The following is a 14,678-nucleotide window of genomic DNA, read 5'->3' as shown; positions in this document are numbered from 1 at the left end:
CCAGCATTACTAATAACAGCAAGAATAACCTCATTAATATTCCTAACTTCATTAGGAATGTATGAATTAAAAGAATTTTTAAATAATTTTCAACTAATAGCAAGCATTTGGAGCCATCTCTTTATAAGTTATGATGTTATTTTATTACCTAATGGATATAATCTCTAAATTAAAATGACTTAATTATTCTTTTCTCCATTACTAATAATACTCCTGTTTCATTTTATCTTTATAGTATTAGTATCACCTTGTATCCATCTGAAATTACAACATTTTCTGTTTAAAAAATTTTATCAAAGGTCTTAGAAAAATGAATTATGTCTTTTTCTTAGGGATTCTCTTTTAGGATCCATTTTATTGATGGTACCATTTTCCCAAATGAGATGGTTTATCATCCAAAATGTAGTAATCTCTTTGGTTCAATATACACTTTTAATTATGGTTCATCTTTAGATGTCTTCCATTATAATCTAGAAAAGTGGAGGGTATCTATTACTTGACTGCCAGAAAAATATATTTGCATATATTATAATTATAAATCGAAGCATTAATCAAAGCCATAATAGACTTTTTGTACTCAAAATTGGCTATAGAAGTAGCACAATAGCATTTTTTGCCTTAAAAGGAATATCCCCTTATAACACGCATATTTTTTCAACACAAGCAGTGATTTTAAAGACTTTATTTATTTATTCATGAGAGACACACACACAAAGAGAGAGAGAGAGAGAGAGGCAGAGACACAGGCAGAGGGAGAAGCAGGATCCATGCAGGGAGCCCAACGTGGGACTCGATCCCAGGTCTCCAGGATCAAACCCTGGGCTGAAGGCGGTGCTAAACTGCTGAGCCACCCTGGCTGCCACAAGCAGTGATTTTAATGAATGGTATAAAACTTGATTATTTCTGCGCATCTTCAAAAGAAACCAAATTATTACTTTAGAATTCCTTATTGCTCTTTTAATTGAACAAAAAATAGCTTAGATTGAAAAAAGATTAATCAGAATGTTTGCATTAAAACATGGCAACAACAATACTTACAAATATTAACAATCATAAGAATTACCAGACAACACTGGAAATACTGAAATTGTCATCAAAGATATTCAAATATAAAACGAAAAGGAAATTACATGGAAGGAAGAAAAAATTACTCAGGTGGTTTAAGAATAAAAACCCTGAAAGGAATGTTTGGTTTTGATAGATGTGTGACTTTGGGAGAGGTAGTTAATAATCCTGCTACTAGATTTCTCATCATATGGTAGGAAAATGCTGGCACCTATCTCATGTTTGTTCACTTATTTGACTATTTTTATTGGTTAATTTTTGGAGGACTAATGTATATAAAACATTTAGCATAACCTATAGCTCTTATAAAGTGGTCAATAGAGACTAGCTGTAATTAAGATTATTTTACTCATATATTTTAACATATTATTATTTTATTAATAGTTCTAATATACATCTTTTTAGAATAATGAAGCTAAATTCAGCAGGGAAGGTCAAGCAAGTATATTGCATTTTTTCATCATAGGTTATGGATTTAGTTTTAATAAAGTATATTTTTCACCTTGTCTTCCTAAAATCAAATCTATTTCTAGAGCATAATAAATTATGTAGTTCCTTCAACAATAGGGTGAGCTAAAATCTACATTTCTTACATTCTTAACATATTTCACTTTGTCTTCTGACATTGAAGTTTATGGGAGAATCTAAAAATATATTTTATATTTTATATCATATTTATTAAATATCATGTATGTATAAATTTAGGAAGCTAGAACATACACTTGGTTCTATTACAAGCTAGAATATATGTTGCTCTGTGAATACACCACTGAGCTTCTTTTGTTTTGCCTTTGAAAACAGGTGCACATCTTCTTGGCCTGACTTTATCAGTGCTTTTGTATACATACATGATATCAAATTTGTCATCTATTTCTAGCAAAATAGGTGAATTATACAAAGAGAGTTTCATAGCATAGATTTGTTTAAATAACACCCAGAAGGCAATGCTATGGAAATATAATCAATGGTTTCCAGATGTTTAATGCTGGGGAGAAAACCTGAATACTTAAAGCAGAAGGGATCTTTTTAGAGCAAAAAAAAAAAAAAAAAGATTATCTATGATACTGTGCTTGTGGATACATGACACTGTGAATTTTTCAGTACACATAGAACTTTACAGCATGAACCTTAAACAGACACATTGAAAGTATCTATTTTAGGATGGAATGCAGAAAATGATAAAACAATAACCATATTACAAATATATTGAACAGCCTCACTGAAGGGAGTATAGGAAAAAGCGCTGACCAAAATAACTTTGGAAACTAGTGAAGTCTGTAAAACTAAAGAAAAAAGAAACTTACATATGCACTGTACTCTGTTTAATAAAATTGTTTCCCATGAGGGTACAGATTTAGTATTCTTATGGTGCTGTGCATATATTCTTTAAACAATTAGATAAATGAGTGGTGGAGGATGGGAACCAGAGTTTTCACTGTTGAAGTGAGAAATTACAGATAAGCACAGAGGGAAACTAGAATAACCTAAGTCATAATGGGTAAAACCTGGTAGTATTAGGGGCACCTGAGTGCCTCAGTCAGTTAAGTGTCTGTCTTCGGCTCAGGTCATGATCTCAGGGTCCCAGGATCAATCCCCTGTGTTGGGCTCTCTGCTCACCAATGGTCTGCTTATTTCTCTCTCTCTATGCTTATACTGTCTCTCTCTCAAATAAATAAATAAAATAAACATTAAAAAATAAGGCTGGAGGTATCAGTATAAAATCATATTTAGCTTACTAATAGATACAGATGGATATACATGGGAATATATGTGTATATTATATACACATTATATATATATATATATACCTCCACAGGCTGGTTTTTATCTACACATACCCTATTCTCAGCAGATAGAACCTAGAAACAGTGCTGCACAGTAACAAACATATTTTGTGACAAAATCTTGGAGTCTAATAATAGTCTCTAATAAAAGTCACCAGTGCAATTGGAGAAACAGTTGATTCTAGGACTAGAGCAGGAAATATACAAGATAAACTTGCTGTATCTCTCAAAATGAAACAAAAAAAAATGAGAAAAAGACAACCAACAATGATGAGGGTGTGCCTAAATAAATAAGCAAATAAATAAATAAATAAGTATTGGATATAACCCAAAGTATAGAACAAAACCCATGAGTCTATACTTACATAAATAAATAAGTGGATTAATAAGCAAATGGGAAGAGAGGACAAACCTACTGTGTAGGACAATCCCAAAAAATTTGTATAGATATTTTGACCTCAAGAAGCCGAAGCATACTCACCACTCCAGGATAAAAATGATCAAAGAGGGAAAAGGATATAGTCTAGAAACCTGATAAACACTACCTCATCCATGTGTGATGAAAATAGCACTCTCTCTTTGTATTTTTCCACCCCAAACATAACATAGTCTGATCATAAAATAAAAAGAACGTCAGATAAATATCAGTTGACAGATATTCCTAGAATATCTAACCCCTACTCTTTAAAACTGTCAATGTCATTAAAATCAAATCAAGTCAGAGAAACTACCACAGGTAAGAGAAGCCTAAAGAAGTGTGGTAGTTAAATGTAATGTAGTATTGTGGATAGGACATGAAAAGAGAAAAATTATATTGGTTAATAATACTTTCTTATTGTTGGTTCATTAATTGTAATAAATGTATCATAATACTATGAACTACAATGGAGGAACTGGGTGAGGAATACATGAGAACTTTCTGTATCACCTTTGCAAACTTCTGTAAGTCTAAGCCATTGTAAACAATAAAATGTATTATAAAAACAACTCTTATGTTATACATAGCAAACATTATTCTTAAAAGAATATATTCAGACTGGTCAATAAAAACCCATTCACACATTTAAATATCACCAAATTCTTAAGACGGAGCTGCTATTTTCTGTAGGTGAGAAAACTGAAACTCAGAGAGACTACTTAACTTGCTAAAGATCAATTAGTATTTAAACCATCTATTATTACCTCAAATTAAATATTCTATTATCTATAATACCATACAATGTCACCAGTACAATGACAAATGATATTCTCAAAATATCATCCAAAAGCATTATACATTCCTTTGTAAATTATATATAATATACACATATATTATATATATAATATATATTCAGTATTCCCCAAATAGGCAGCAAAACTATAACATATATCATAAAATGTTTTAAAATATCTAAACCCTCTATGATAATAGTTTAAAACAAGAATAATTTAACTAAGGGAAATTACTTAAAATGTGGGATATAATCAAGAAAAAACTAAAATTATTTGACCCATGATAGACCTCAGATAGATTTGCCTAGTTCTAGAGCAAAAATTTCCTATATCAATGAGAAAGCTGGAGTCCAGAGAGATAACAGAGAGAACTGTTTAATATTACACAGCTAAGTATTACAGACTTTTTAATACAGCACAAGTATCCCAATCTCCAGTATCCCAATTTCTAGCCTAGTCCCAATATATCATATAAAGCACTGAAAATATCAATGCTACTTTTACTACAAAATCAGAATCTTCAATTCTATTGCACCATTATTCCTGGAAGTAAGATGGCAAAGTTTGCTAAAAAGTATACACACACACACACACACACACACACACACAAATAAATAAAAAACATATATACACATAAATATATAAATGTTTATACATATAATACATATATGTATATGGATATAAGTCAATAAATAAGAACCTTGAATTATTTTTAAAAGAAATGACAGCAAAATATTTATCTGTATGTGTGTGTCCAAACCATAGCATTTTTTTCCCAAAGCAATTATATGATCCTGGTTTGACCCAGGTAAGATAACAATTTTTCACTTTTTTCATGATAAATATTTTATTTGACAATGTATTTAGTTATCAATGTATTATTGGTAGCTATCTGGTGATCAGTTTTCCCCCATGAAAAAATTTAACTAACATTTATTTTATTAAAATTCTGGCATAATTGGGACTATCTCCAGGTAATATGTTGAATTAGAGAATCAAAGAGGCATATGGCACTAAAAGTACATTGATGATTTCTGTTTATTTTTTAAAATAATATTCTTTTTTTAAGATTTTATTTATTTGAGAGAGAATGTAGGAGTAGGGTGAGGAGCAGAAGGAGGAGCAGACTCCTGCTGAGCAGGGAGCCAGGGCTCCATCCCAGGACTCTGAGATCATGACCTGAGCCGTAGACATTAACCCACTGAGCCACTCAGGTGGCCTGATGATTTTCGTTTAACTTCCACAAAGAATTCTTAGGCCTTTTCCCAGGGTCTGGTATATTTCATGACTTCTATAAATTAATTTATTCAGGAAAGTCTTCATAGGATATTTTTAAAAGCTAAATCTGAAGCATCTGTCAAAAAATGTTTAGTAGCTCTGCCTTTGGAAGTCAGGAGAGTCATCAAAGCCCAATTTCAAAACTTGCTAAATATATAAGGATAATCCCATTTCTTAGGCTTAAAAAACCTCTGTTGACTCAGTTGCCTAAAGAATTCTGCCTGCAAGGTAGAGATTGTCAGATACTAATCAACCCTATTTCTTCCTCCTGTAAAACACAACTACACTATTTTTCAAGCCTTCTTGCAGTTACATATAGTGCTGGATTGAGTTCCAGTCCATGGACATGAACTAAAGTGATGTGCGATACTTATAAAACTGAGTCATACACACACACAAACAAAACAAAAACCTATAGATAATCCTTCACGCTCCTTTCATCTATGGGCTGGATGTTGTTGTCCAGGGTAGGTTTGAAATCCACTTACAAAATGTATATGGTAAACTCATCATTCACATTTATCCCTGAATAACTGTGTGAACAGCCACCTACATGTTCAACGTATAGTCTCTGGATAGAAATTTTGAATCACTTTGATCTGCTTACAAAAGCAAGAAACACATCTTTATTCTGTTTGAATCACTATTTATTTTTGACTGTTTTTGTTATTGCTGTTGTCCTATTGTGAGAAATGCAACATATATGTTAAGGTTGAAGAAGAAAATACAAAGATTTCAGCACAGTAACTGACACTAGATATCAATAAATGATAACAGGGTCTGGTCAAGTGCACTCAAGACCTGTAGGTAAATAATAAAAATATCCACATCTGGACAGAAAAATTGTCCACATCCATATCTGGATGAACAAATTAGAAAAGGTACCCTTCCTCCATGCTGAGCTAGCCTTGAGTTAATGTAATCAGTTCAGCAAAGGGAGCTAACTTTCCCCATTATGCTTCTATTTGGTGTCTGTTTGAGGCACAAAAACTTTACAACCATTTGGAGTTATCTTTTAAAGTTTTTATTTAAATTTGAAGTAGTTAACATATATTGTTATATTAGTTTCAGGTGTACAATATTAGAATTATTTTTGAGTGTCTGTAAGAACATTTGAGGTAGGCTTGAGCATGAGAATGGTTATTTGTAAAAGTAAGCTTTCTGAAAAAAATGATACAGCGTCTCAGGGATGGTGCGAATGATGAGGGAAGACACTTAAGAAATAGATCAAATTGTCCAAGGAGTTGACACAAAAAAGATATGACACTATACTAACATCCCAGCTACTAATAGTCTAGTGCTCAATGTAGCTTATAAGAGAACATGTTTGATGATTTAGGCAGAAATCAAACTACAAATGGAATGCACAAGAATCATTGGGAAGCTTGATAAAAATAGATTTTCTCCACACAAAAGATCTTGTTATAGAAAGCATGTCATGTGCCACATGAATCTGTACATTTTACAAATATATCAGCTATTTCTGAAGCTGGTGATTCTGAAACCACACTTTGAAAAAAAAATCTTTATAAAATTCTTTACTCTGATTCTACTTTTCACTATGAAGCCATATGTTCAATGAAGTAAATGATTTGTCTAATATTTACTGTGTTTGCTACAATTTAAAGAAGATACCAGAGATCACAACAAATCATGATTTTATATCTCAAGGAAATGTACATAACAGGACAGTCAGACAATTATAAAAATTATAAGTATGTGATATACACAGAAATAAAACATAGGCACAAATCAGTGAAGTAATTTGTACGAGGAGTGATTTAACTTTGCTTGAAATGGAAGGATAGTCAGCAAAAATTTCCCAAAGAAAAATAAACTAGAGAAGTGTTAAATGATAGAAATAAGAATCTGCTATTTAAGCAGCAGGAGAAAAAGATTGGGGCAACAGAAAGGATTTAGGGAGGAAATGGTTATATGAAATGCGTAGTATGTTCAGAGAACCAAATGCAATCCAGTCCTGCTTGTATTGCAACCAGCAGGAGAATAATGTGGACTACAGAAAAAAAAATTAAAGGAACAAATTTTCTTTGTTTTCAAAGGTTATTTTTAAGTAGTCTCTATACCCAATGTGAGGCTAGAACTCACAATCCAAGATCAGTAATTGCATGCTTTACCAAATGAGCCAGCCAGACACCCCAGGAACAGATTTTCTAAATGTAGTTTGATTCCTTGAGAATACAGTGTCACACTGAAGAGATACTAGTAGCACCTTTGCCATAAATGGATTTCTCATAACCAAGAGAAAAGTGTGTTTTCCTATATTCTTCGCTATTATATTGGTTGCATGGTATCAAACACAGTAATCTGACTTACATCATATATGTCTCTTGTCACATATATCATCTTCAGCATATACTTTTGTAAGCCATGTCTTAATTTCCTTATTTGTAAAATAGAGGAAGGTAATAGTTTAAACTTTATAGAACTACGATAAGGATTAATTGGGGAAAAAAATCATGAAATATGGTTGGCATCATGGCTACCATCTAGTAAATACACCCTGATCATTGGTGTTTGTGATTGTGTATAGGTGATTGAAACCTGATACCAAATGTATAGACTCAGAATTTTGGAGCTCTGAAAGTTCAACATCATCTATTTTGGAAACAAATTATATCAATTTTCCACAGTCTCTCACAGAAAGTAAAAGCAGAAGGGATACTTCCTAACTCATTCTATATAACCTACAGTATCCTAATTTAAAAAGACAAACCAAAATAAATAAATAAATAAATAAATAAATAAATAAATAAATAAATAAATAAATAATGTTAAAAAAAATAAAAAGACAAACCATTATAAAAAAGGAAAGTTATAGACCAATATCTATTATGACATAGATGTACAACAAAATATTAGCAAATCAAATTCAAAAATGTATGAAAAACATATGTCATGACCAAGTGGAATTTATTCCATTATGCAAGTCTGGTTCAACATCCAAAAGGTAATTAATATAATCATCACATCAACAGGTTGAAGAAAAAAAATTATGATTGTAACAATAGGTGCAGAAAATGCATTTGACCTATTGGTTATAAAAACTCTCAGCAAAATAGGAATAGAAAGAAACTTCCTGAACTGGATAAAGGACAGACATCAATACAAATCTACAAATATTTGTATATTTGTATACTTAATGGTAAGAAACTACATATTTCCTTAGCAACACCAGAAACAAGGACATTCTCTTTTTCTATTCTTATTCAACACAGAAGCAAAGGCAATTCAAGAGAGAAAGGACAGTCTTCTTAACAAATGGTGCTGAAACAACCGGCATCCAGAGACGTTATACCCTTTACAAAAATTAACTAAAAGTGAATAACAGACCATAAAATAAAATGTAAATTTATAAAACTTCTAGAAGATAACATAGGAGAAAATTGGCGCCCTTGGTTTTTGTGATGACTCTTAGGTACAACACTTGGAAACGGTATTAATGGGAAAAAATGTACAAGTTAGACTCATTAAAATTAAAAACTCCTGCTCCCTAGAAGACACTATAAAAAGAATAAAAAACAAGCCAAACACTTGGATAAAATCTTTGTAAAACAGATAATTGATAAAATACTAGTATCCTAAATAAACAAAGAAATATTAACGCGAAACAATAAGAAAACAACCCAATTATAAAATGGGCAAATGATTGAACAGACACCTCATCAAAGACTACACACACACAAAATTTTTAAGTCTTTTGGAAAATTATCCCATTTACTATTATTATGAAATGACCTTCTTTAATCTGGATATTTTCTTTGCTTTAAGGTCTCTTTTTCTGAAATTAATATAGCTAATCCAGTTTCCTTTGATTAGGTTTGAATAGTATCTTTTTCTCCATCCATTTACTTTTAATGTACTTGTGCCTTTATTTATTTTTTTAATAAATTTATTTTTATTGGTGTTCAACTTACCAACATACAGAATAACACCCAGTACTCATCCTGTCAAGTGCCCCTTCAGTGCCTGTCACCCATTCACCCCCACCCCCGCCCTCCTCCCCTTCCACCACCCCTAGTTCATTTCCCAGAGTTAGGAGTCTTCATGTTCTGTCTCCCTTTCTGATCTTTCCCACACATTTCCTCTCCCTTCCCTTCTAATCCCTTTCACAATTATTTATATTCCCCAAATGAATGAGAACATACACTGTCCTTCTCTATTGACTTGCTTCACTCAGCATAATACCCTCCAGTTCCATCCACGTTGAAGCAAATGGTGGGTATTTGTCGTTTCTAATGACTAATATTCCATTGTATACATAAACCACATCGTCTTTATCCATTCATCTTTCGATGGACACCGAGGCTCCTTCCACAGTTTGGCTATTGTGGACATTGCTGCTAGAAACATCGGGGTGCAGGTGTCCCGGCATTTCATTGCATCTGAAACTCTGGGGTCAATCCCCAACAGTGCAATTGCTGGGTCTAGGGCAGGTCTATCTTTAACTCTTCGAGGAATCTCCACACAGTTTTCCAGAGTGGCTGCACCAGTTCACATTCCCACCAACAGTGTAACAGGGTTCCCTTTTCTCCGCATCCTCTCCAACATTTGTGGTTTCCTGTCTTGTTAATTTTCCCCATTCTCACTGATGTGAGGTGGGATCTCATTGTGGTTTTGATTTGTATTTCCGTGATGGCCAGTGATGCAGAGCATTTTCTCATGTGCGTGTTGGCCATGTCTATGTCTTCCTCTGTGAGATTTCTCTTCATGTCTTTTGCCCATTTCATGATTGGATTGTTTGTTTCTTTGCTGTTGAGTTTAATAAGTTCTTTATAGATCTTGGAAACTAGCCCTTTATCTGATATATCATTTGCAAATATCTTCTCCCATTCTGTAGGTTGTCTTTTAGTTTTGTTGACTGTATCTTTTGCTGTGCAAAAGCTTCTTATCTCGATGAAGTCCCAATAGTTCATTTTCGCTTTTGTTTCTTTTGCTTCGTGGATGTATCTTGCACGAAGTCACTGTGGCCGAGTTCAAAAAGGGTGTTGCCTGTGTTTTCCTCTAGGATTTGATGGAATCTTGTCTCACATTTAGATCTTTCATCCATTTTGAGTTTATCCTTGTGTATGGTAAAAGAGAGTGGTCTAGTTTCATTCTTCTGCATGTGGATGTCCAATTTTCCCAGCATCATTTATTGAAGAGATTGTCTTTCTTCCAATGGATAGTCTTTCCTCCTTTATCGAATATTAGTTGACCATAAAGTTCAGGGTCCACTTCTGGGTTCTCTATTCTGTTCCACTGATCTATGTGTCTGCTTTTGTGCCAGTACCACACTGTCTTGATGACCACAGCTTGGTAGGACAACCTGAAATCTGGCATTGTGATGCCCCCAGATATGGTTTTCTTTTTTAAAATTCCTCTGGCTATTCAGGGTCTTTTCTGATTCCACACAAATCTTAAAATAATTTGTTCTAACTCTCTGAAGAAAGTCCATGGTATTTTGATAGGGATTGCATTAAACGTGTACATTGCCCTGGGTAACATTGACATTTTCACAATATTAATTCTGCCAATCCATGAGCATGGAATATTTTTCCATCTCTTTGTGTCTTCCTCAATTTCTTTCAGAAGTGTTCTGTAGTTTTTAGGGTATAGATCTTTTACCTCTTTGGTTAGGTTTATTCCTAGGTGTCTTATGCTTTTGGGTGCAATTGTAAATGGGATTGACTCCTTAATTTCTCTTTCTTCAGTCTCATTGTTAGTGTATAGAAATGCCATTGATTTCTGGGCATTGATTTTGTATCCTGCCATGCTACCAAATTGCTGTATGAGTTCTAGCAATCTTGGGGTGGAGGCTTTTGGGTTTTCTAGGTAGAGTATCACGTCATTGGTGAAGAGGGAGAGTTTGACTTCTTCTTTGCCAATTTGAATGCCTTTAATGTCTTTTTGTTGTCTGATTGCTGAGGCTAGGACTTCCAGTACTATGTTGAATAGCAGTGGTGAGAGTGGACATCCCTGTCTTGTTCCTGATCTTAGGGGAAAGGCTCCCAGTGCTTCCCCACTGAGAATGATATTTGCTGTGGGCTTTTCGTAGATGGCTTTTAAGATGTTGAGGAATGTTCCCTCTATCCCTACACTCTGAAGAGTTTTGATCAGGAATGGATGCTGTATTTTGTCAAATGCTTTCTCTGCATCTAATGAGAGGTTCATATGGTTCTTGGTTTTTCTCTTGCTGATATGATGAATCACATTGATTGTTTTACGAGTGTTGAACCAGCCTTGTGTCCAGGGATAAATCCTACCTGGTCATGGTGAATAATTTTCTTAATGTACTGTTGGATCCTATTGGCTAGTATCTTGTTGAGAATTTTTGCATCCATGTTCATCAGGGATATTGGTCTGTAATTCTCCTTTTTGGTGGGGTCTTTGTCTGGTTTTGGAATTAAGGTGATGCTGGCCTCATAGAACGAATTTGGAAATACTCCGTCTCTTTCTATCTTTCCAAACAGCTTTAGTAGAATAGGTATGATTTCTTCTTTAAACGTTTGATAGAATTCCCCTGGGAAACCATCTGGCCCTGGACTCTTGTGTCTTGGGAGGTTTTTGATGACTGCTTCAATATCCTCCCTGGTTATTGGCCTGTTCAGGTTTTCTATTTCTTCCTGTTCCAGTTTTGGTAGTTTGTGGCTTTCCAGGAATGCGTCCATTTCTTCTAGATTGCCTAATTTATTGGCGTATAGCTGTTCATAATATGTTTTTAAAATCGTTTGTATTTCCTTGGTGTTGGTAGTGATCTCTCCTTTCTCATTCATGATTTTATTAATTTGAGTCTTCTCTCTCTTCTTTTTAATAAGGCTGGCTAATGGTTTATCTATCTTATTAATTCTTTCAAAGAACCAACTCCTGGTTCTGTTGATCTGTTCCACAGTTCTTCTGGTCTCGATTTCGTTGAGTTCTGCTCGAATCTTAATTAACTCCCTTCTTCTCCTGGGTGTAGGATCTATTTGCTGTTTTTTCTCTAGCTCCTTTATGTGTAAGGTTAGCTTTTGTATTTGAGTTCTTTCCAGTTTTTGAATGGATGCTTGTATTGCGATGTATTTCCCCCTTAGGACTGCTTTTGCTGCATCCCAAAGATTTTGAACGGTTGTATCTTCATTCTCATTAGTTTCCATGAATCTTTTTAATTCTTCCTTAATTTCCTGGTTGACCCTTTCATCTTTTAGCAGGATGGTCCTTAACTTCCACGTGTTTGAGGTCCTTCCAAACTTCTTGTTGTGATTTAGTTCTAATTTCTAGGCATTATGGTCTGAGAATATGCAGGGGACGATCCCAATCTTTTGATATCAGTTCAGACCCAATTTGTGATCCAGTATGTGGTCTATTCTAGAGAAAGTTCCATGTGCACTTGAGAAGAATGTGTATTCAGTTGAGTTTGGATGTAAAGGTCTGTAGATATCTGTGAAATCCATCTGGTCTAGTGTATCATTTAAAGCTCTTGTTTCTTTGGAGATGTTGTGCTTACAGACCTATCGAGTATAGAAAGAGCTAGACTGAAGTCACCAAATATAAGTGTATTATTATCTAAGTATTTCTTCACTTTGGTTAATAACTGATTTATATATTTGGCAGCTCCCACATTCGGGGCATATATATTGAGGATTGTTAAGTCCTCTTGTTGGATAGATCCTTTAAGTATGATATAGTGTCCCTCTTCATCTCTCACTACAGTCTTCGGGGTAAATTTTAGTTTATCTGATATAAGGATGGCTACCCCTGCTTTCTTTTGAGGACCATTCGAATGGTAAATGGTTCTCCAACCTTTTATTTTCAGGCTGTAGGTGTCCTTCTGTCTAAAATGAGTCTCTTGTAGACAGCAAATAGATGGGTCCTGCTTTTTTATCCAGTCTGAAACCCTGCACCTTTTGATGGGGTCATTAAGCCCGTTCACATTCAGAGTTACTATTGAGAGATATGAGTTTAGTGTCATCATGATATCTATTCAGTCCTTGTTTTTGTGGATTGTTCCACTGAACTTCTTCTTAAAGGGGAATTTTAAGAGTCCCCCTTAAAATTTCTTGCAGAGCTGGTTTGGAGGTCACATATTCTTTCAGTTGCTGCCTGTCTTGGAAGCTCTTTATCTCTCCTTCCATTTTGAATGAGAGCCTTGCTGGATAAAGTATTCTTGGTTGCATGTTCTTCTCATTTAGGACCATGAATATATCCTTCCAGCCCTTTCTGGCCTGCCAGGTCTCTGTGGAGAGGTCTGCTGTTACCCTAATACTCCTCCCCATAAAAGTCAGGGATTTCTTGTCTCTTGCTGCTTTAAGGATCTTCTTGCTTTAAGGATCTTCCCTTTATGTTTGGAATTTGCAAGCTTCACTATTAAATGTCGAGGTGTTGAACGGTTCTTATTGATTTTAGGGGGGATCTCTCTATTTCCTGGATCTGAATGCCTGTTTCCCTTCCCAGATTAGGAAAGTTTTCAGCTAGGATTTGTTCAAATACATATTCTGTCTGGCCCTCTGTCCCTTTCGGCGCCCTCGGGAACCCCAATTAAACGTCATTTTTTCTTCCTCAGGCTGTGGTTTATTTCCCTTAATCTATCTTCATGGTCTTTTAACTGTTTGTCTCTTTTTCCCTCAGTTTCCCTCTTTGCCATCAACTTGTCTTCTATGTCACTCACTCGTTCTTCCACCTCGCTAACCCTCGTCGTTAGGACTTCTAGTTTGGATTGCATCTCATTCAATTGATTTTTAATTTCTGCCTGATTAGCTCTAAATTCTGCAGTCATGAAGTCTCTTGAGTCCTTTATGCTTTTTTCTAGAGCCACCAGTAGCTGTATAATAGTGCTTCTGAATTGGCTTTCTGACATTGAATTGTAATCCAGATTTTGTAACTCTGTGGGAGAGAGGACTGTTTCTGATTCTTTCTTTTGAGGTGAGTTTTCCTTCTAGTCATTTTGCTCAGTGCAGAGTGGCCAAAAACAAGTTGTATTGGGAAAAGGAGAAAATGAGAGGAGAGAAAGAAGGAAAGAAAAGAGAAAAAGAAAAAAGAAAAAAAGGAAGAAAAAAGGAAAAAAGAGAAGAAAAAGAGAAAAAGAAAGAAAGGAAAAAAAGGGTGGGGGAAAGCAAACAGAAAAAAAAAAAAAAAAACCCCACAGGGGAGTATCTTCTGATTCTGTGTACTTTAAGTCCCTTGGCTTCCCCTGGAACTTGTCCGTCTAGCTGGTCTTCCTGGGGGAGGGGCCTGTTGTGCTGATTTTCAGGTGTTAGCACTTGGGGGAGCTGCTGTGCCCCTGCCTGGTGCAAGGCTCAGTGGGGGTTGTTTACCCCGCGAGGCCCCAGGAGGAACAACTGCAGTGGCGGGGCCAGCTCTGCA

Source organism: Canis lupus, chromosome 38 (genome assembly GCF_011100685.1).
Source record: "Canis lupus familiaris isolate Mischka breed German Shepherd chromosome 38, alternate assembly UU_Cfam_GSD_1.0, whole genome shotgun sequence".
Lineage (NCBI taxonomy): Eukaryota > Metazoa > Chordata > Mammalia > Carnivora > Canidae > Canis > Canis lupus.
Note: the sequence above shows the minus strand (reverse complement) of the source record.